This window comes from Hesperophylax consimilis, chromosome 7 (genome assembly GCF_061612785.1).
Source record: "Hesperophylax consimilis isolate HC1 chromosome 7, BYU_Hcon_1.0, whole genome shotgun sequence".
Classification (NCBI taxonomy): domain Eukaryota; kingdom Metazoa; phylum Arthropoda; class Insecta; order Trichoptera; family Limnephilidae; genus Hesperophylax; species Hesperophylax consimilis.
This window is the reverse complement of record NC_142842.1, coordinates 17793212-17818111: the sequence shown is the minus strand read 5'-3', so window position 1 is coordinate 17818111 and position 24900 is coordinate 17793212.

Below are 24900 nucleotides of genomic sequence, written 5' to 3'. Positions count from 1 at the left end.
ACATTTGAATATAAACTAATATAAACAAGATCATATTTCATTTTGTAATTTTACATATTTTTACAATAAATATAACATTTCTTTTTAAATACATTCATTCTTCCTTCATTCTTCAGACTTTCAGGCATTTCATCATACATTTTTAGTCCTTTGTACATTAGGCAGTTCTGTGATTTTGTTTTTTTCATATGTGGCAATCTAATCCTATTTACATTTCTGGTTTCGTAATTATGAACATCTCTATTAAAAACAATTTCATCCTTAAAATATTTTGGCATTTGGTTGTTCATGATTTTATGTACAAAAATTAACACATTAAATAATAGTCTCTTTTTTATAGAAATCCAATTTAGCTGTTCTCTCATTTGATCTATGCTTGCGTATTTTCCTTTTCCTAGTATACATCTCATAGCTCTATTCTGTATAACATCTAGCTTGTTCAAGTTTCCTTCATTGGCCAAATACAACACAGTAGAGCAATAATCTAAATGTGGAGCAACTATAGTTTTATAAATCAGCTCTGTAGTGTTTCCATTTAGTTTATTTCTTAATCTTCTAAGAAAATTGACTTTTTTAGATACCTTTTTTAGCACATATTCAAAATTTGCTGCGAAAGTTAGTTTTGAATCTAGTATCACACCCAGGTACTTAATTTCATTTACTTTTTCAATTTTTTCGCCATTAATTGTCAATTTTAACTCTGTGTTATGTGTTTTGTTGCCTATTTCCATATATTTTGTTTTGTTGACATTCAGTTTTAATTTGTTTAATTTCAGCCATTTCGCTATATTTTGTAGGTCTTCATTTAATTTATTGATTGCATCTATGTATTCTTCACATGAAATATAGATTAATGTATCGTCTGCAAATAATCTAATTTTGCAATGTTTTATGGTTTTAATTATATCATTAATGTAAATAATGAATAGAATTGGGCCTAATACCGACCCTTGTGGAACACCGAGGTTGTTTTCTATCGGTTCTGATTCTGAGCTTTCCACTTTTGTTACCTGTTTTCTTTCATGGAGATATTCTTTGAAAAGATTTAGAGCTACTTCAGAAAGACCTATATCTTCTAATTTTTCCAAAAGTTTTTTCCTTTCTATCGTTTCAAATGCTCTTTTAAAATCTAAAAATGTTGCAATGGTGATTTTTTTATTATCTGTTTCTTTCTTCCATGTATTAATCACAATGTTTATTGCAGCTTCACAAGAATTATTATTACGGAATCCTGATTGTTCGTCACATAATATATGATGTTTTTCCAAATACTCAACGAGTTGTTTCTTTATTACAATTTCTAGTACCTGTTCGTATTTTGGTAACATATTTATAGGTCTAAATTCTTCGCATTTTCTGGTATTAACAACTTTCGGAATCGGGATCACAATAGATGTTTTCCATGTGTTTGGAAATTTTCCACTTCTTAACGATTCATTTATTATGTTCAGTAGATGAGGTCCTATCACTGGCATTGCATCCCTTAAAACTGTAAAGCTTATTCCATCTGGACTCTCTTTTGATTTGGTGCTGTTTAGAATCTGTAAAAGATATGTTTCATCAATCTCTTTAAACACAAGTTTTTCTCGGTTTAGGGGAACATTTCTCACGCGGTTGTCTTCCTTCAGTATTGGTATACTCTGATGTAATTCCGTTATGCTGTTTACAAAATATTTGTTGAAGCAGTTCTGTATGCTACCCTGTATCTGATGTGGAAATTCAATGTCATGTTTCATCCCTTTATCTTCAGTTTGCATTAATCCTTTTATGGTTTTCCACATTTTTTTAGTGTCTCCTTTTTCACAGATAATTTTATTTTTGAAGTAATCGTTCTTACAAACTTTCAGTTGTTTTGAGTATTTATTTCTTGCATTTTTGAATGCTTTCCAGTCTTGTGAGTTTCTTGAGATTTTTGCAATTTTGTACAGTCTATCTCTTTCATATTGTATTGATTGTAGTTCTATGTTATACCATTTATTTGTTCCTCTTATTTTAGTAGTTTGGATTGGTATTAACTGGTCGATTACTTCTTGAAGGTTATTTATTAATGATTTAGCCTTTTCATTAAATTCCATTTGATGAAGTTCATTCATATCACCCAGAAGTTCAATTAACCTTTCACTGTTATATTTTTTATAATTTCTGTATTTTATTACTTTGCTGGTTTTCGTATTATTTCTTTTTGTGTTATCTGTAATGTGGATAAGGTTATGGTCGGTTATTTTTGGCTCATCTAGAACTTTTACATTCAAATCTAATCTGTTGGATATGACAAGGTCAATTAATTTTTGATACAAGAACTAGGTTTAATTTAGGTGATCTAATTTTTGCTCCAAATTGAACCTATATTGTACATCAAAGTTTGATTACACCTTTGTAATTCGACTGTTTAATATGTTCTTTTAGAATGTATTGATAGTTACAGAATTTTTCCTTTGTATTACCCATAAGAGTTAATGTTACAATTATTATAATCAACAATTAAAATATAATTTGCATATTGTGTAAGCAGATAGCTATATAAAAATTATTGTGTTACAGTGCCGCTCAACTAGTTTTGACGCTAGCCTTTAAATTGACTTTATAAAAAAATACACCTTTAAAAATAATTAATTTTCTAAAATATTATTTATTATAGGCGCCTAAATACGTTTCAATTCCGTCAATACTGTGAAAAAACAACAATGAAATCTTATAAATGGACCTAAATTCAAAATACAAAAACAGGATGAAATTTAATTCGTGACATGAATGAAATAAAAATTAAATTCATGGCACCATATTGGGCCCTCTCCTATTTATCTTACGTTAATAATATTTTTAAATTAACAATGACAGGAAAACTTTTCTCATTTAACACTGCTATTATATTTCAAACAACTTCATAGAATGAACTCGAAACAACTGCTGACCATGATATCAATACGTTAAAATGTGAAATGATTTGAGAAAAATTTACGAACATGTAACATAGAAATATACTTATACCTTTTAGTATTAACAAAAAAAATACCTCCCATTACCTTAATTATTAAAATTCATGAAAAAAATATAAAACAAAAATATTAACATGCCAAAATAATAACTGTTTATGCTTAACAAGTAAAAATTAAATTAAATTTTTAGGTGTAGTAATAGATACCTTAATCTTAACTTTAGTAACCTTAAGTGGAAAACTCCTATTACCAATATTGTAAATAGTATCACGTATATTTTTGTGACGTAGAAAAATGTCACTCACCTTTTTATGCATGATAAATATAACGAGGGAATGAAGCAGATTATACTTAGCGTTCGTTCATTAAGCCGATTCTGTTTTCAGTCGAAGGAGCAAGGATTTCATCTTCTTGATTAATGAAAGTATAAAAATAAGAACCAATGATTCTAACGACTATCAATATTGTAATGGTTCTCCCGTCTCCCCTATGTTCTCGTTAACGGATTAATATTTTGTTCGTTTGGTTTTATTTACAACTTCCCGCGGTTTATCAACCCTTCAATCTTAACGAATTAATATGTCACGTTGTGTCAATTTTTTGTTTCGACAGGGATTAATTCATTGAAGGATCCTGTTAATTGGTTGTGGTAACTTTGGTTCTTTTTAGATGAGGCGTGTTACATTCTGAATGGTTTGAAAATAAGACAATGACCGACTACCCTGATTTTAACTACCTTTTCCTACCTTGTTTGCTCGCCCAAACGTTTCCGGTTGCTGCAGTTGATAATGTGCTAATATAATGAGACAATTAATTACAAATTAAGTACATAAAATTCACTATAGACAATTCAATTCAAGATGCACAAGATTCTAAGTTAATGATTTGACTATGGATTGTTAGTTTTGTGAGTTATTTCTATGAGTAGGTATTTTCGGGAATAGCTAGAGACAAAACATGTGTTGCTTTCGATTGGTCTCCGTCCAAATCCCACCCATCAACGTGACCAGCTCGAGAGCAGCCAAGTTGATGGTCCAATCCCAACACCTCCAGAAATGAATTGAATATCGCTCAGCGACAGATGAGATAATGACATGTTTTGCCTCCTGCCGGAGGGTGATGAAGGTGGAATGTGGGTCCTTGGTGGTAGCTGTTGATGTTGATGTTGATGATGAATGATGAAGATTCATCTTATACCGTTAGGTACAAGGAGCTGCTCTGGTCCGGTGGCATGATAGCCTGGTGTCAGGAACCATTTGGGCCACGTGGGTAGCGCGAGGTTTAGGTCGCGTCAACCTCCCCCAAATCGATGATGAGTTGAGCTTCGCCAGCATGCCGAAAATTAGGAGTCCACTCTACTAACCTCAAACATAAACATATACTGAAGTGGTTTGCATCAGCAACGTCAGGAGTTCGGGAGTCCCGTGAACACCCCTCTGGTTTACGCTCGTAAGGATAATGATGAATTCAGCTTCAGTTTGTTCGACTTCGCCTCTGCAGTCACGCTACTCCAAATAGCTCCTGGCTCCAGTCTATACAGCTTCTCGTTCCAGTAGAGGTAATGACACATATTTATCATATGTACAATACAGAACATACTTCAAGTCTTTCGTCCACACTCAAAATAGTCATGTCAATATTTAATTTGAACGGGGCGTCCATCCGACATAACGAATGTTTCCTAGACGGGAGATTTTACCCCACTTCAAAGTCATGGTCATTCGCTCTATCGTTTGTTACCCTCCGTTCGCTTCAAATATCAAAGAATGGTAGAAATTGATATCCTCGACTTCCGGCGCTAAGGATCAGGGATACTGGAATCATCAGGTCGTGAATCTGAAATCATCCGATCTCCGTCAGCTCAAACGGTTTCAGTCGGAGTCAATTTCCAACCTAATTCTGGATGACTTCTCCTCCTATAGTGGGGTAAGTACTTATTGAATTTGACAGGAAGGACGTCAGAAATCGCCGAGACAACTTCATATTCGTCACGATCCCTTCGTTCTGTCAGCGAGAAAATCCTCACCATACGCCAGACAAGAATAGCATAGCCCTTATCCGCTTTGTTCCTTCGTCTACCAGCTAACTCAAGTAGGAAAGCCCACTAGCAATTTTCGTTCCCTTCGATCTGAACTCAGTGAAAGCGTCCTCTCACCAGCTGAAAATACTCGAAACAGAGGTCTATTCCGGGTGACTATCTAAGGCTGGTCCGCCAACACCTTCGACAGAAACCGGTGCTTTTACGGGAATAACTCAACCACACCAATAGCAGGGGAAAAAGCCGGCGCTGCTATACTAAAATAGACGTTATATCGGTATCCAGGGTTATCGACTTTGCTAACACAAGAGTCCCTATTAGGCAAGCCAAATTACAAATTTCGTTCCCTTCGCTTTTGTCGCTTTGGTAAGATAGGACAGCCTACGGAAAATTCGTATACTTCGTCCCCGTCAAACCCATGAAAAATTAAAATCTCGCTTGATAGAATAGGAATGCCAGACAGATGCACTCTCTCGGCGACTAGCCTCGATCCGCTGCGTTATTCCGATTCAAAAATGAATTAAAAGAGCGATGTTTGAATAAATTATATTTAATTAAATATATTTTATGAATTCCGTATAGAATAAGTTGAATTCCCAAGGAGGATACGACAACTCATTTTCAAATAACAGGCATTGAAGCATTTAATTTACCGTTCTATCCGTTACTATAAAAACACTGCATAAATACAATGGTTTGTGTTCTTTAAATTTTGGCGCTAAATATAACTACTAGAGAATTATTAAATCATTTTAAACTCATAAACAATGTCTATTGTTGGATGATCTAAAGCGGTTTCAGGGTAACCGTTCTTCGTCCCTTTTTTTTAATGGCCAGGCCTCGTAATTTATGACCTCCTTCGCTAACGGGTACCTATAGTGCTCAAGTTGAATACCCTTACTTCAAAATACAATTGGATTATTTGGTTTACATTAAGGAAATAAGTGTTAATAATTAGATTATAATAGACTTACCGATACATCTTAGTGTCAACAATCCAAATAATTATAAAAAAACAAACACAATCACATGCAGAAAACTCATGCTGTTAGAAAACCGCACCTTCTACACTAAATGATTTTAGCCGTGTTCGCGTCCCGACGATTAATTCTTGTTGACGCGCTTCCTAGTTTTTTACTAACTCGACTATCTTAAAACGCTGACCGATCCTGATTATTCCTGACCGCCTTCCAGACCTTGAAACTCTGACCCCCTTGACTTTATTTCCCGCCTCCCAACGTTTTCAAACTGACTATCTTGAACCGCTTTTTCTAACCACCGACTATCGACTTCCTTCCCCCGTTCTTCAACGCTGACCGTCTCCCCGCCCGGGCTCATTAACCACGACTATCGACTTGCTTCTTGCGACCTTCAACGCTAACTGTCTTGACCGTCTCCCCGCGCTTTCAAATCCAGACTCCCAAAAACAGACTACCCGCCCGCGCTCCTTAACCACGACTATCGACTTGCTTCTTCCGACCTTCAACGCTGACTGTCCCGACCGTCTCCCCGCGCTTTCAAATCCAGACTCCCCCTTCTCAAACCAACCCCCCAAATCACCATATGCGATTTCTAATTTATGTTCTTTTGAATTCTGAATGCTTTTTGTTTTCAAAAGACAGAAATGCACTAAAGGAACACATCAATTATGGCCCTAGAACCTGTCACATTAATTTTAAATCGTCTCAAAACCAATAAATTGTTACTCCTCCAGTGAAATGTCTAACTCTTTGTTCAAAGGATGAAACTTGACTACCCCCAGTCCAGTGGCGTGTTGGCCCACCAGCATTTTAGCTCGGCTTACTATTATTAACCACCATCACGGAGGTCTCTGACGATACAGTCATGTTCCTATTTTTTTTTTCTCTACCCTAATAAATCTAAACACTTGTTTCTAAAGCAGCTTTAAGGCCAACATCTGGTAAACTCCTACTTCGTGAAATCAACTGAAAAATTCTTTCTAACCATAATAAATCAACAATAACAAAAATTTATCCCAGGGCGAGTCTATCACAGCTCCCTTCTGGAAAAATAATAGTGGGAGTAGATACAGAGATAAGCTATTGTCAGCTATTATTGTTCCATCACCCTTAGCAGCAGAACACGTTTGAACTCGCCAATAATATTTTTTTTTTCTCAACCCTTCCTAGGTTTCACTCGCTCCCCACTGCCCTGTTCTTGTCGCTAAAATTGTTAAAACTCCTAATCCCTTTTACCTTTTATGTTATTTTTTTTTTATATATATTTATTTTTTTTTTCTACGAAAGATTTCCCAATCCCCCCCTGTCTCACTTGACGTTCTTAATTGTTTTATGACTGAGCATACAGTAACCGAAATCTTGAGAGTTATTTCGCATTTTTAAGCGTTGGGTATTTTGTTTAGATTTTTTTTTTTCTATTAATTCTTTTCGTTTTTTTTTTTTTTTTTTGCTGACCGTGCTCGATCTTTGCAAAACATTGTAATCACAATAACTATCGCGTCTGGAGTGCATGTTTGCACATACTCCCAATGGAACACAAGGCCACACCTGGGTAATTACAATATGTGCAAGAATGTATATAAATTTTTTTTTTTCTTTTTGGGTGCGCACCCGCCCGCGCTAACCCGATGGCTTTCTACCTTTTGACCAAAGCCTCTCGTACAATGTTTTAACAAAGATCGTGCCACAATCTCGCGAGTATAATTTAGTGTTCAGCGGTCGCCAGTCACGCGTGCCCTCATGGCTATTGGTAACCCTTGTGTGTTTTTTTTTCCGTTATTATTATTTTCATATTTTTTTCTCTGTCAATATTAGTTTGAATTCGCTGTTCTCTAACGACCGGTGTACAACTTGGCAAAAAAAAAAATAAGACAATTGAAATATCTGTTGCTTAACTAACACATTGAAACTGTTAACATTCATTTATCGTTGACTTAAGAAAGACTTAAAATTAATGTTTTTTTTTTCTTTAATGACAAACTAGTGCCTACAAAACAAAGTATTTTATTTTTCTCTAGCATCTTTTCCAAATAATTACTGCTTATCAGCATTTCTTAAGATAATCATAATTACAACAATATTTATTCTCAAGTGCATTTATGAAAGGCTTTCAATAAAGAGTCTCGCCTATTTGTTCTAACGGAACATCCTGCCTTATATAACCTTGCACAATAAAATCTTAACCTTGTGTAAACTGCCCTTACTTTGTTAAATCCAATTTTTCTCTTAAAGGAAACACAATTATTAATACTACTACCGTCCTACTGTCATAAACTATCAAAGCCATTACTCTGCCCTTTTGACTCCTAACTGATCCATTCATACGCTCTCCCCTTTCTTTCTCTTAGTCGCACTTGTCCCCGCTAGTCTGTGTCTCGCCTTTGTTAACGTAATACCTCGCTAGATGTATGGCACTGTAATTACCCCTAATCTTCCTAGTTTTTGGGTCTACCAGTGTATAAGTATTGCTATAGGGGGTGGCCCCGATGACGTAAGGCCCCTCAAATAACAATGAGAATTTTTTTGTCTTCTTTTTCAAAAGGTCCGACTGTGTGAAACGCCTCAGCTTTACTATTGCACCGATCTCATAAACGGCTAGTCTCTTCTTCATGTTAAAGTAATGTTGCCTTTTCGTAGCATTAGCTTGCAGATTCTCGTAGGCCTTCGCTTTTACTTTTGCTAAATCTACGATAGGTACCACACTATTGTCCAAATACTTATCCAGACTGTACCTAGGCCCATTTCCAAATACTATCTCATTCGGAGAAAACCCTGTGCTACAATGTATGCTGTTATTATAAGTATCTTCAATATTGGGCAACAGCGTCGTCCATCTGGTGTGTTTGTCGTGACAATAGATTCTAAATATACGCCCTAATTCTTTGTTGACGCGTTCGGTTATGTTGGGCCCCGGGTTATGCACCGAGGAATGCAGTATTCTAATACCTAACCTACTTAAACAAAGGTTCCACTTTTTTGAAGTAAACTGTGTACCGTTATCCGTCAAGATGGCCGTTGCCTTAATAACCTGCAGGAACTTTTCCAGACACCTTAAAACTGTTGTTGTGTTCGCAACCCTTAAACTAAACAAATTTATATATCTGCTGAAAGAGTCTTGAATGACGAATATATACTTAACTCCAAGTAAACTTCGAGGTAGTGGCCCGTAGAGGTCTGCCATTATCAGCTCGCCTACTTCTCGGGTGATGATCGACTTTCCCGGTCCCACTGTCGGCCTTATCTCTTGTTTCGACAGCTGACAGAGTTCACACTCCCGCACTAATATTTTCGCCTGCTTACTCATTCCTGGCCAGAAGTACCTGTCTTTTAAAGCAGCTATGGTTTTATATCCGCCTCCGTGGCCGATTTCCAGGTGTACGTATCTAATTAGCTCACTCGCCATCTCTTGTGGGACTGCAAGTACACTCCGCTGTTCTCCGCTGAGATAGTACAATACTCCGTTCTTCAAATTATAATTCTTGCCGTATTTACTCAGGCTCCTACTCGGTGTTCCCTGTAGCCCCTTGTCTACAAACTCTCGCACCTTTATCAAAAATTCATCTCTTCCCTGTAGCACACCTATGTTACGCAACCCCTCTTTAAGCTTTCCTTTGTCTCTGACGATAAATGCCGCTATATCTGGGCACTCCGTTCTATCCTCTTGCACTTCCAAAGCATCGTGCGAATATCGAGATAATATGTCCGGGCCTATGTTATCCTTCCCTTTTACGTATTCTACTTTGAAATCGAACTGGTTTAGGTACAGAATCCACCTAGTTATCCTACCGCTATACATTTTCCAACTTTTCAGGAATGACAAAGCCTGGTGATCCGTTCTAATGATCAACCTGACGCCGCGCAGGTACGTTTCAAACTTATGTAAACAGTATATGATGGCAAATAATTCTTGTTCGGAAACGGTCCACCTCAGTTCTGGCCCCGTTAACCCCTTACTAACGAACCCTATAACGTGGTGGTTGCTATCTTCATCTAATTGGTAGAGCTCTCCGCCAATTGCGTATCCAGAGCTGTCTGTTTGCAAATAGTAGGTATTCTGCGGATTATGATGGTGTAAAATAACCGAAGATAAAAATAACTCTTTTACATTGTCGAACACCCGCTGTTCCTTGTCCGTCCAACGCCATGGTTGATTTTTTTGTAATAAACTGCATAATCCCTTGGTCGCCTCCCCGTACATTTTCACGAATCGCCGATAGTAGTTGCACAAGCCTAAAAATGCCCGAACTTGTTTAACTTTTTTCGGCACAGGAAATTTTTGTATCGCCTCCACCTTTTCCGGATCCATCTGGATACCAAAGGGAGTAATAATGTGACCTAACATATGGATTTCCGTGTATAAAAACTGGCATTTCATCAGTCGACATGTCATGTTAGCATCCTTCAGCCTCTTCAAAACCGCGTCTATGTGCCCTAAATGTTCGTCAAGTCCACCGCAGGTAAATACTACTAGGTCGTCTAAATAATTCGCGCAAAATTCGCGGACGCCCGGGCCCAAAATAAGGTCCATCGCTCGGCTAAAACTACCGACAGATGTTTTCAACCCTTGTGGCAGTACTCTGTACACGAATGATTTACCATTGTAAACAAACCCTGTGAACTTGCGACTTTCTTTACTGAGGGGGATTTGAAAATAAGCATTATTTAAATCTAGCGTTGTTATATGCTTTACGCCGTGAAATCTCTGTATGATCTCTGAAGTTAAAGGCGGCTTCTCCACTTCGGACTGCATTCGCGTATTAAGCTCCCTCGCATCTAGCAAAATTCTAACGGTACCGTCCTTTTTTAATGTAAATGTGAGTGGGCTCGAAAACTGTGTCGCTTCTCGGCTAATTATATTCAGGCTCTCCAACTCAGCAATCTTAGCATCTACCTTATCCCTATACGCGAATGGCACTGGATAAGAACGTTTCACGAACGGCGTCTCATCTATCATTCTAATTACATGGGTGTATGCATTCGTAAGGCCCGGGTTTTCAACAAACACTTCCCGATTTTTTAACAATACTTCCGCAAGTTTATCCTTAATAGCTACCTCTAGTTCCAGTTCACCTACAAAGTCGTTGATCTTAGCCGACACTCCCTGTATTATATCTGCTTCGTTGTCAACATCGATGGTGTGCACATGGCACCTGTGCTCGCCCCTGCCGGGATATTGATTGATATTATCTGCTTGCGGCTCAGTACGGATTATTCCTGATAACCTTAATTCCACTTCAAATGTGCCTAATTCCGATGACAGTACCAAACTACGTTTCCGTCCACACTTTAATTCTGCGCTATAATCGTCAAGCCAATTAATTCCTAAAATTATAGATTTTATTAGCTTCGGAACTATAAGACAAGGGGTATTAAACAATGCGTCACCGAAACGTAAAGGAATTAGTACTAAGCTAGATATGCGTTGACTCTTCTGACCTACGGCACCCCGTAGCTGCATAGCCGTCACCGGTATTACGGGATATCGTCTATGGTCGCGCAGTTTACATTGCCACAATTCTTCCGCCACGCACGTTATCTGACTACCGCTATCTATTAGGCACCACACCTTAATCCCGTCAACGTCGGCTTCCACTTCGGGTAGTTGGGACAAGGTACTACCCCTTTCTACTTCATCGTACACCCCTTCCTCAAAAATCGTGTTAAAACCCGCGTATCTCTTTCCTTTCTCACGCTCTCCTACCTCACATTCGTTCCAAATGTCACTCACATGTTGTAGTCTTTTCACACATGAGCCGACGTCCATACCCACATACTCCCTTTTCCATCCTCTGCCTCTCAATGTCTCGCCTTCTTTTACTCTCCTCGCTTTTACAGGCTCAACCCTTCCATTCTCTCCCTTCCCTAACCCTTTTCCTAAATTCCAATTTTGTCGTAACATTATCCTTAAAGCTATGTTTGTTCTCGCCTCCGGTGCCCCGCTCTCTGCTGGTTGAGTCGATGTCCTCAGGGCATCGGATCCGACTCGACGGCGTTTCCCGCGTGCTCAGCTTCTATTGGCTCCTGCTCTGCGTTGGGGCCCTCAGATGTCCTGCTATTGGCGTTCATTCCAGCCGCCCGGCGTTTTGAACTTTCCCTTACGAAAGTGTTTATATTCCCCCTCTGGAATCGGCGCCTTTCGTGTACTCGCTCCTTTTCCCTCGGTTCCTCTCTCCGTCCTCCCTTCTGGATGTTGCAGGCGATGGGCGGACTAACCATATTGTCCATCTTCCTCAGGAACTCGGCAGCGTCAAGTTCATCTCCCTGTTCTCGAGAGAACCACAACGCTTGCGTTTCCTTCGGGTAATGCCTCATAATTTCATTGATTACCCCGGCCGGGGAATCAGTTATTTTTAAGGCCTTCGCCAGCTCCCAGTATCCGGCAAAGTGCGTAAGCATCGTCTTGTCACCGTTTGGGTCCCAAGCCGCATCTGACAACTTCCGTTTGAGTTTATTCTGGCACACTTCTCCCCAATAATTGGCGAGGAAATCTCTCTCAAAATCTTCGATCGTCTTCCATCTGCCACTATAAATCTTCATCCAGCTCTTAGCGTCTCCCTTTAGGCTTTCCTTTGCCACCATCACTTTATCCGTCCTCTTAGTCTTCCGAATGTATTCCCGCAGGTCCTCCAGGAAAGAGATAGGGTTCTGGCTCCCCCCTTTAAAGGATGGCTTCTCCTGCGCAGGAAGTAATTCCACAACCTGTCGCATGTTCCCGGATCCTAGGAGCACTTCCGCCTCGCTCTCTTCCCGTCTTATCACCCGTATTTCTAGTTGTCTTTCAATAGTTTGCACCTTTTCTACTAACGGCCCTAGCGCGTCCTGGATAATCCTCGTCACCTGGCTCAAATTCACCGGTATCGGCATCTCTCCAACCGTCTCCACTGCGGCAGCGACTTCCTCCCTCGCTGAAGGCCGCCCACGTCCTTTGGTCTTACGTGCTGACCCTTCCATCTTTAACTGTTACTGACACTAGTTGACACTTTAAATCCACAAAGAACACACTATGTTAGATTTCTATTTTGGGATATTATATTTTTTTCTTATTATTATTATTTTTTTTTTTCACTTTCAATTTATTTTTATATATTTTTTATTTTATTTAATCGATTCTACTTCCGTAATTGGGATTCTGAAACTGACTTATTTTAAAACATTGTTAACATTCAAATACCAGCATCCTGTCCGTTGACCCACTTATAACGGTCAAGTTCGTAATAAGTGTCGTAATAAGCTATTATTTATTTTTGTCCCCGGAGAGAGGCTCCGGTCTAGTAGTACAATACATCTTTGTTATGATTTTACAACCGTCTTGGCCCTAGGGTCTTTCTCACCGTACGTCTATTATTGACTTTAAAATGTTTGTTTAAATTGCACTTTCCCTTTTCGTCTCCCTTCAAAGTAACACGGCATGTGCCTAGCATGGCGGTCGAAAAAATCCTAAATGCATGTAATAAATAATTTCAATGAATAAGGAAACATAAAAAAAGTTTTATCTGTTATTTCAGTCCTTATCGGAGGTTGGACATCAGCCTCTAGAATGAACTGGGTTTGTGTCTACTACTTGAAGAAACTATTTTCTCCCTCCACAATGTAATACCTTTAATAGCTATGTCTTATCGGAGGTTGGATGACAATACAAAATTTTGTTTTACAATTTTATTTAAAATTTAAATAATCTAATTTATTCCCTACTGATAAATTCACGGATATTTTTATTACGGATATTTAGCATTTAAAGCAAATAAACTAATGCGCTGGTGTTTGGTCTACTACTGAAGGAACTATTTTCTCCCTCCACAATGTAATACCTTTACTCACTGTGTCCTATCGGAGGTTGGATAACATCATAAAATTTCGTTCGTATATTTTTATTTGGAATTTAAATAAATTAATTTTTACCCTACTGATAAATTCACGTATATCTCAACTATTATTGTAGAAATTCACTACTTTTCGCAGTTTTGTATTTAAAACACTGAACTGTTAGCCCTGGCTTTTTATATTTTTTTTTCATTGTCTTGAACCAAACAGAATGTAAAACATTTTAATACCTCACCTCCTGGTCCAACGGCATCACTGTAATGGTTCTCCCGTCTCCCCTATGTTCTCGTTAACGGATTAATATTTTGTTCGTTTGGTTTTATTTACAACTTCCCGCGGTTTATCAACCCTTCAATCTTAACGAATTAATATGTCACGTTGTGTCAATTTTTTGTTTCGACAGGGATTAATTCATTGAAGGATCCTGTTAATTGGTTGTGGTAACTTTGGTTCTTTTTAGATGAGGCGTGTTACATTCTGAATGGTTTGAAAATAAGACAATGACCGACTACCCTGATTTTAACTACCTTTTCCTACCTTGTTTGCTCGCCCAAACGTTTCCGGTTGCTGCAGTTGATAATGTGCTAATATAATGAGACAATTAATTACAAATTAAGTACATAAAATTCACTATAGACAATTCAATTCAAGATGCACAAGATTCTAAGTTAATGATTTGACTATGGATTGTTAGTTTTGTGAGTTATTTCTATGAGTAGGTATTTTCGGGAATAGCTAGAGACAAAACATGTGTTGCTTTCGATTGGTCTCCGTCCAAATCCCACCCATCAACGTGACCAGCTCGAGAGCAGCCAAGTTGATGGTCCAATCCCAACACCTCCAGAAATGAATTGAATATCGCTCAGCGACAGATGAGATAATGACATGTTTTGCCTCCTGCCGGAGGGTGATGAAGGTGGAATGTGGGTCCTTGGTGGTAGCTGTTGATGTTGATGTTGATGATGAATGATGAAGATTCATCTTATACCGTTAGGTACAAGGAGCTGCTCTGGTCCGGTGGCATGATAGCCTGGTGTCAGGAACCATTTGGGCCACGTGGGTAGCGCGAGGTTTAGGTCGCGTCAACCTCCCCCAAATCGATGATGAGTTGAGCTTCGCCAGCATGCCGAAAATTAGGAGTCCACTCTACTAACCTCAAACATAAACATATACTGAAGTGGTTTGCATCAGCAACGTCAGGAGTTCGGGAGTCCCGTGAACACCCCTCTGGTTTACGCTCGTAAGGATAATGATGAATTCAGCTTCAGTTTGTTCGACTTCGCCTCTGCAGTCACGCTACTCCAAATAGCTCCTGGCTCCAGTCTATACAGCTTCTCGTTCCAGTAGAGGTAATGACACATATTTATCATATGTACAATACAGAACATACTTCAAGTCTTTCGTCCACACTCAAAATAGTCATGTCAATATTTAATTTGAACGGGGCGTCCATCCGACATAACGAATGTTTCCTAGACGGGAGATTTTACCCCACTTCAAAGTCATGGTCATTCGCTCTATCGTTTGTTACCCTCCGTTCGCTTCAAATATCAAAGAATGGTAGAAATTGATATCCTCGACTTCCGGCGCTAAGGATCAGGGATACTGGAATCATCAGGTCGTGAATCTGAAATCATCCGATCTCCGTCAGCTCAAACGGTTTCAGTCGGAGTCAATTTCCAACCTAATTCTGGATGACTTCTCCTCCTATAGTGGGGTAAGTACTTATTGAATTTGACAGGAAGGACGTCAGAAATCGCCGAGACAACTTCATATTCGTCACGATCCCTTCGTTCTGTCAGCGAGAAAATCCTCACCATACGCCAGACAAGAATAGCATAGCCCTTATCCGCTTTGTTCCTTCGTCTACCAGCTAACTCAAGTAGGAAAGCCCACTAGCAATTTTCGTTCCCTTCGATCTGAACTCAGTGAAAGCGTCCTCTCACCAGCTGAAAATACTCGAAACAGAGGTCTATTCCGGGTGACTATCTAAGGCTGGTCCGCCAACACCTTCGACAGAAACCGGTGCTTTTACGGGAATAACTCAACCACACCAATAGCAGGGGAAAAAGCCGGCGCTGCTATACTAAAATAGACGTTATATCGGTATCCAGGGTTATCGACTTTGCTAACACAAGAGTCCCTATTAGGCAAGCCAAATTACAAATTTCGTTCCCTTCGCTTTTGTCGCTTTGGTAAGATAGGACAGCCTACGGAAAATTCGTATACTTCGTCCCCGTCAAACCCATGAAAAATTAAAATCTCGCTTGATAGAATAGGAATGCCAGACAGATGCACTCTCTCGGCGACTAGCCTCGATCCGCTGCGTTATTCCGATTCAAAAATGAATTAAAAGAGCGATGTTTGAATAAATTATATTTAATTAAATATATTTTATGAATTCCGTATAGAATAAGTTGAATTCCCAAGGAGGATACGACAACTCATTTTCAAATAACAGGCATTGAAGCATTTAATTTACCGTTCTATCCGTTACTATAAAAACACTGCATAAATACAATGGTTTGTGTTCTTTAAATTTTGGCGCTAAATATAACTACTAGAGAATTATTAAATCATTTTAAACTCATAAACAATGTCTATTGTTGGATGATCTAAAGCGGTTTCAGGGTAACCGTTCTTCGTCCCTTTTTTTTAATGGCCAGGCCTCGTAATTTATGACCTCCTTCGCTAACGGGTACCTATAGTGCTCAAGTTGAATACCCTTACTTCAAAATACAATTGGATTATTTGGTTTACATTAAGGAAATAAGTGTTAATAATTAGATTATAATAGACTTACCGATACATCTTAGTGTCAACAATCCAAATAATTATAAAAAAACAAACACAGTCACATGCAGAAAACTCATGCTGTTAGAAAACCGCACCTTCTACACTAAATGATTTTAGCCGTGTTCGCGTCCCGACGATTAATTCTTGTTGACGCGCTTCCTAGTTTTTTACTAACTCGACTATCTTAAAACGCTGACCGATCCTGATTATTCCTGACCGCCTTCCAGACCTTGAAACTCTGACCCCCTTGACTTTATTTCCCGCCTCCCAACGTTTTCAAACTGACTATCTTGAACCGCTTTTTCTAACCACCGACTATCGACTTCCTTCCCCCGTTCTTCAACGCTGACCGTCTCCCCGCCCGGGCTCATTAACCACGACTATCGACTTGCTTCTTGCGACCTTCAACGCTAACTGTCTTGACCGTCTCCCCGCGCTTTCAAATCCAGACTCCCAAAAACAGACTACCCGCCCGCGCTCCTTAACCACGACTATCGACTTGCTTCTTCCGACCTTCAACGCTGACTGTCCCGACCGTCTCCCCGCGCTTTCAAATCCAGACTCCCCCTTCTCAAACCAACCCCCCAAATCACCATATGCGATTTCTAATTTATGTTCTTTTGAATTCTGAATGCTTTTTGTTTTCAAAAGACAGAAATGCACTAAAGGAACACATCAATTATGGCCCTAGAACCTGTCACATTAATTTTAAATCGTCTCAAAACCAATAAATTGTTACTCCTCCAGTGAAATGTCTAACTCTTTGTTCAAAGGATGAAACTTGACTACCCCCAGTCCAGTGGCGTGTTGGCCCACCAGCATTTTAGCTCGGCTTACTATTATTAACCACCATCACGGAGGTCTCTGACGATACAGTCATGTTCCTATTTTTTTTTTCTCTACCCTAATAAATCTAAACACTTGTTTCTAAAGCAGCTTTAAGGCCAACATCTGGTAAACTCCTACTTCGTGAAATCAACTGAAAAATTCTTTCTAACCATAATAAATCAACAATAACAAAAATTTATCCCAGGGCGAGTCTATCACAATATATTTGGCAAATCAAACCAGGGAGAGAAAAACATAAATTAATTTAGAAACGCGTGTTCTTCTGGTTGAAGGTAGCATTTTCTTCCAGGGTTGTTCTTCTGGTTGAAGGTAACGAGGTCCAACCCTCCACGTTTGGGCTTCTCTCGAATCTTGTCCTGGAATCAAACGGCAATCTGTTTCTAATCTTTTTTCAGCCATCTCCGTACATATGAACTTGATGATGATAGCGTGGTTCTTGGCATATTTTCCAGGACTTCCAGGTTTTCAACTCCGATCGCGCATTAAACAAGGAAGACGCCCACACCAAACATGGCAGCCATTTTCATAATTTTGGTAGAAAACGAACCCAGGAGATCACGCCGATGGGAGGATTGACGAACTTGTTTAAAACTTCTCTAATTACATGTACTATGTAGAAATAACACACTCTATTTAAACTGCATCGATATTCAAGGCAAATCCTGTTTCAGTTTCGCAAAAAGCCACCGCCAGCACATCATCAATATAAATGTAGATTTTTTTACTTTGTATTTATTTCCACATGCGTTAGGCATTTATGTTATTTAAATAGATCACTTTCACGGAAAGTTTTGTTAAATTCACGCGTAAAAGTCAATTAAAAAATGAAAAGTCCGAATAAACCTCGCTTTTTCGATAAAATCAAACGATATTATCCACAATATGACTTAATGGATTTATACTAACCAAAAAAAACACAAATAATAGTAAATATGTTAAACTATAATAATAATATGATAGTGAATTGGTAGTTAGAATAGAAATAATTATTAAACAAATGATTTTAATCACAAATGCTAAATCGACACCGTCATTCGGCGAAAAACTGATGTGCATGGCGCGCATGCGTAAAAATAGCGCATGCGCATAAGTCTGAAAAATGCCAAGTTGCAAAACATATTTAATAAGTAATAATTGTAAATAAAAAGTATACAGTCTTTGTACAATGTGTAACGAAAATACCGTTTAACGGTTGTGAAGTAAATTTTTATTAGTAAGAACTAAAATATTATTTGTATATTGTTATTGTATAAACTTTCCTTATTGATAAATAAAAATATTTTTTTCAAATCGTATATAAATTTTGTGAGTATATGTAATAAAACTTGTCCATTCAGAATCTGCATTTGTTTATCTACAATTATTTATGAGTATATTTTAAAGCTATTATATTTTTCAATAGAAAACCTTATTATTGCTGCAGAATTAAAAATAAAAAATAATCAGGAAAATAAACTAATCTATCGGTAGGTACTTTATTGCTTGTCTCAATTCTATTTTGTCAATCAACTTAATTTTGAAAATAGTATGGGTAGGAACTTTATGGCTTTTCTGATTTCGGCGCACAATCAGTACCAATTTTTAAAATGACGATATTCCTGATAAAATATTAGTCATTCAGAATATATCGAGAGCACGTGATCTTTTCCTAACAGATATCACGACAGGATGCTACGGTATAAGTATGTAAGTATCAATTTTAAATTATATTTTACATCTTCATAATGTACAAGCTTCATCATTGAAACTGAAAAAAGAATAATATTAGTATTTGTGTGCACGTGTGTTCCGCCGTCTTTACAAAACATTTGCTTTTAACTAACACTTTTTTAGAAAATCTTTCAATTCATTCTCTATGGGCCCGCAGTCCCAGGTTTAACAGGAAAACGAAAAATTTTACCAGATTTTTAATAAATTAATAGCATTCCATATCATAAGTATGAAGTACACCACTAAGGCCGTGATCATAGTTTCACCAATAATCTGTATCTTTTACAATATAATAATCGAAGCACTTAATACATTCCTGATGGAAGGACATTTCCGGAAGCCATTTTTATAACTTGACCTCACGAGATCCCATTTTATACCCATAATTTATGTTATTATTATGAACGAAATAAAAATCAATATTCAGTACGCCCGCGCCCGTGCGAATCTTCAATAGTATCATCAATAACCTCATATATAATATGTGTGAAATAATATTATGGTTTCGCACGTATTTAATCAACAAAAGGCTTTACTTGAAATAATTTTCCATGGCCTGCGTTTCAATTATTGGAACTTTACGGTTTTCTCATTACTGAAACCTAAGATACCTTTCAAATGTAACATGTCTGCAAACTCCTTACGACTAATTAATTTGCATCAAAGCAATTCTCGTTCGGTTTATTTGACTTTCCTGCTTACAGGTTTATTTGTGTATCAGTATTTATACATTAGAAGTAACACCTACCAACATTTAAAAAAATAATTATAACAACGTGACATTTATATGGCACAGTTTAGTGTCATTTCACTTCAAGTGTTATATAAATATTATGATCAGGGTAAAATTGAAGAAAAAACGTCTTTTTTAGTTCAACGACACCGGTTTTTATTAAAATGCGGTACAGTCCCTTCTGAACTGTGATAATCTATTTGTACTTTACATTCCGACTAATTATATGACTATTATATTGAAAATGTTTCGCAAATAACCAGGTTTGGGCCGACAGCAATGATAAATGAGAGAATTAGTCTGGTGTTTGCAAAAACATAAGCAAACTGCAAAAACAGGGTTTAAGTTGAGTTATTATGATTAATTTATCTTTGCCATTGAGAATTATATTATTTCACCAAATCGTTTACCGGAAAGTGGAATGCTAGATATGGTCATGGCTTATGATTCCTTGTAACGAAGTATTTATCAAGGAATCCAGCATTAGTGCAAAGGTAATGTAAACACCGTGTTATGGTCATTAGCTTGGCATACGCTTAAAAGTTTGTTACGATACTTCGGCAAGAAATTAGCAATAATAAATATACATTAATATAAATCCGGCAGGTAGCTCTTTCTTTTTAAGTTTCATGTCATATAGAATAAATAAATTATGTAACATAGTAATGTGAAATTAGGTGTTAAACATTCGCTGTAAAATAGGTAGACAAGAAGGTTTAGAACCGTTTCCTCATTTTTCGGATTCCACGTTCACAATACATGGCAGGTATGCCGCAGTTCCCTAAATATCATTGAAGCATTACTAACTTACAAGCAAGAAAAGGTGAACAGATTGCCGAAGGGCTAAACAAAATGTCTTTCCAAATGGGCCCCCTCGCGGGGCGGGGGAGGAGGGGATCTGATAAAGAAATGTAATTCCGGGTGGGCCCCGCCCTCGGCGTGTCAAGGGCGGGTACCCCCGGTGCCCCCACACTGGAATATCTCAAATACTGGATACACTCAAAAGTAAGGGGTAAGAAAAGGTATTGAAAAGAAGTTTTTATTATTTATACTTCCCACGACGTTGGCTTCTTTACTTCTTTTCAGAAAATTCTTATCCTGTTTTTAAAGTTATATAAACATTAATTTTATTTTCTAATATTAACGCTTGGTGGTTTATTAAAGTCTTTGTAAAACGTACCTAGGTAAATTCTGTATTTCCTATTCATTTTCTTAGTTCTACGAGCAGGTTTCGTGTAGGAATTTATATTTTCTCCTAGAAGATTTTATAAATAACCTTGAAAAATCATTAAAAAAAAAAATATTTTTGGAATAACCGGTATCGTCGGATCACAAGAGTATATTAAGCGATTTGGCTTACTTTCTTAGAGTCAAATTAATAAATAGTACTCCAAAGCTCTTTAACTGCATTGGTCGTGAAATTTCCGACAAAAAATCGGCGCAAAATTTCATAACGCTACACATATTATACGATACGATAAAAAAGAATCGAGGTAAAATTTAACTTCTTATATTATAACTAAACAGAGTTTATTCCAAGTTTATTCAGATGGCAAGAAAATAAAATATCAAATCCTAAAATATTTTACTATTAAAATAGACAGAAAATAATTTATCAAAAGTTGCGTCAAAATAATTGGTATTTTGTTACCTTTGTTGATTATGGTCTCCTACCGTTTCCCTCACTAAGCGAATAAGCCGAGATCTACCTCCATTACCAGGGATAATTACATACGCCATTGGTTAAGATAACGTAACGCGATACCCTTGGCCTTGTTTGCATGTCTCCCTTTTAGTAAATACTCGTAATTACTTTATTAGCATCCTAATCGAATAGCCCATCTTATTCTATAGAAAGATACTACTGAGATTTCATCCTTTAATGTCTGATTGGAAAATGCTCCATTTCACATTACTTCGGGTCGTCAAATCTTTTATGTTTGTTACAGTGGTGTGCCATCCATTGTGCCTTATACTAAAATGTTAAAAACTGTACGTAATACAATTCATATTTATTCATTAGATACACGATATTTCAGCTCTGAAATTTGATGTCACTTTGAGTTTATCATTTTTAATATGTAATAAATTTTCACAGTATCTTAATCATAAAATAAAATTCTACAATAATCAATAATTTAAATGATTAAATGTTAAGTTTTTGACACCAGCGCCATCATCTACCTCGAGTGGTGATATTTGTTTAGTATTGTTTAAGGCAATTTCTTACGGACATCTATATGAACATATTTACGAGAAAAAAATCATCTGATCTGATAGTATTAATACTCCAGCGTCTGGACGATGTAGGCCCTGTGATTGGTCATTTTCAAATTGTGTTTAAATAAGACTTTAAAGATTAAGACACGATTTCATACTGAAATAGAATCGCCACATGTAATACGATATTTCTTCAAAAATATCGTTTCTGCTCATACAATTTTTGGATAATATCGAAGAAAATATTTTTTAGAAAGTTCATGATCCATTGGATTAATTACATTACAGTGAAAATTATCCACAATTACGTGATTACGTTTGACGTTTGACGAAAAAAGCACGCGTTCATTCAACATGGCCGATACGCACCGCGTCAATAGATAGCCGATAGAGCGCTCCTCTGGCGGTGAAAGAACGAACCAAGGGGCTGGCGCGAATATTTAAATATGCAAAATAAAAAGATTTCTTCTGGAAGTTTATTTAAACTTTGCAATGGCATCTATAATATTATTATGCGATCGTCTGGACGGTCTGAGCCCTCTGATTGGTCGAATTCAAATAATTTGTTTTGGTTAAATTCCGCTAACTTGAAAATTAAGACCCAATTTCATACTAAAATAGGATCACCAGATTTCTTCAAAAACATCGTTTCTGCTCATATAATTTTTGGATAATATCGAAGAAAATATGTTTTAGAAAGTTCACAATCCATTGGATTAATTACGTCACAGTAAAAATTATCCACATTTACATTTTATATATTTGAAGAATCAAACATTCCAAGGTTCCTTAAAAGTGTCAATCCCTCATTTACCGGCCGCTGGGGTAGTTTCTCTATTGGCCGACAGAGCGCATAAGAGCGATATACAAATACGTACAACTTCATTTATTGAAACAACGGTAATTATTTACGTGAAACTACCGTTTTAATACGCATTTACAAATAAAACAAACATTTGATTCAACTTAATGACAATAAACAACAACTCTTTGCATGTACGATTTTGAAAAATATTGATATTTAATATTATTTACGTAAATAATAATTTCGCATTATTTTGACAGAACACCGATATGATATACGCGAAAGTATAGGCACTGCCAACCCAATAAAATAACATGAAAGACAATCGGAAGATAGAAACGCTTCGTTGATTGTAAAATTAGCCAACAAATCTCTAATCTGACATGTACTTATATGTGTAATAAAACAATCATTTTGCCAGGTATAAATATTTATATAAATTCGGAAACGCTGGACAAGGATAATACGAAATATTTTAAAGTAAAACCTTCGGATTTACCTTAATTAATATAGAAGGAATCTGAATGCATTCGGGAATTTTTGAATTTTAGCATTTTAATTTTTAATTACGTAAAATTGAAATTTGCTTTCGTTTTATTGGATGACAGCCGGAATAATTTCTATTGATGACATTTTCTTTTTTTGGTATACCTGATAGGAGTGTCTAGAATTTTTACCATAATTTACTCTATGCAAATATTATTTTGGTATTTTGGTTTCTTTTACAAGTAAGGAAATATTTAAAAAAAGGTTATTATAGGTTAGGATAGGTTAGGTTGGGTTATGCTAGGTTAGGTTAGATTAGGTTGGATTAGTATAGTTCAAGTTAGTTTATAGGTAAGGTTAGATTAAGTTGGATTATTATAGGTTAGGATAAGTCAGGTTATGTTAGATTAGGTAACGCTAGTTTGGGTTATTATGGGTTAGGTTAGGTTGGGTTATTATAGGTTAGGTTGGATTTGTATAGGTTAGGTTAGGATAGGTTAGGTTAGGATTGGTTCGGTTAGGTTAGGTTAGGTTAGGCTAGATTGGATTATTATAGGTTAGGTTAGGATATAGGTTAGGTTAGGTTGGATTATTATAGGTGAGGTAAGCTTAGGTCGACGTCTTAGATGGCGTCGAGACAAATTGTCTACATTTTTTGGTGAGAATACTAGAACTTGTCAAATATTAATTATTATTTTTTTATCTAGTGAGAGAGTTAGCACTTACAATGCCTTTCTCATATAAAATAAAGTTGGTTGTTTTCAGGTGAAAAAATGTAACAAGCAGTAATTGTTGAATGAAACACTAGTTATATTGAATTATTTCGCGGATAAGAGATAAGCCGCCATAGCTCAGTGGTCAGAGCTATCGACCGGAGATCGAAAGGACACGGGTTCAAGTCCCGTTGGCGTCATGTATCTTTTATCGGGAGATTTTTCAATGTGGATGAGTGTTTCAGGCTAATAATTATTGCTTATAAATAATTGTTGAAATAAATGTTGTGTCCGCACGCCCCTGTTTTATCAGATTATCACTATCGTTAAATTCTTGAATCTTTATCTTAATCCATTATGTGATGGGTATACAAAGAGTATTCAAATACCAATATATCCAAGGAATGAAATTCACTTCACATCCAAGGAATGCACTCGGCCTGATATCCAAGGAATGAACTCCACCTCATATCCAAGGAATGAACTCCACCTCATATCCAAGGAATGAACTCCACCTCATATCCAAGGAATGAACTCCACCTCAAATCCATGGAATTAACTACACCTCATATCCAAGGAATGAACTCCAACTCATATCCAGTTAATGATTTACACCTCATATCCAAGGAATAAACTCCACCTTATATACAAGGAATGAACTCCACCTCATATACAAGGATCATTCCTCGGATATGAGTGAAGATCATTCTCCACCTCATATCCAAGGAATAAACTCCACCTTATATAAAGGGAATGAACTCCACCTCATATACAAGGATCATTCCTTGGATATGAGTGGAGATCATTCTCCAC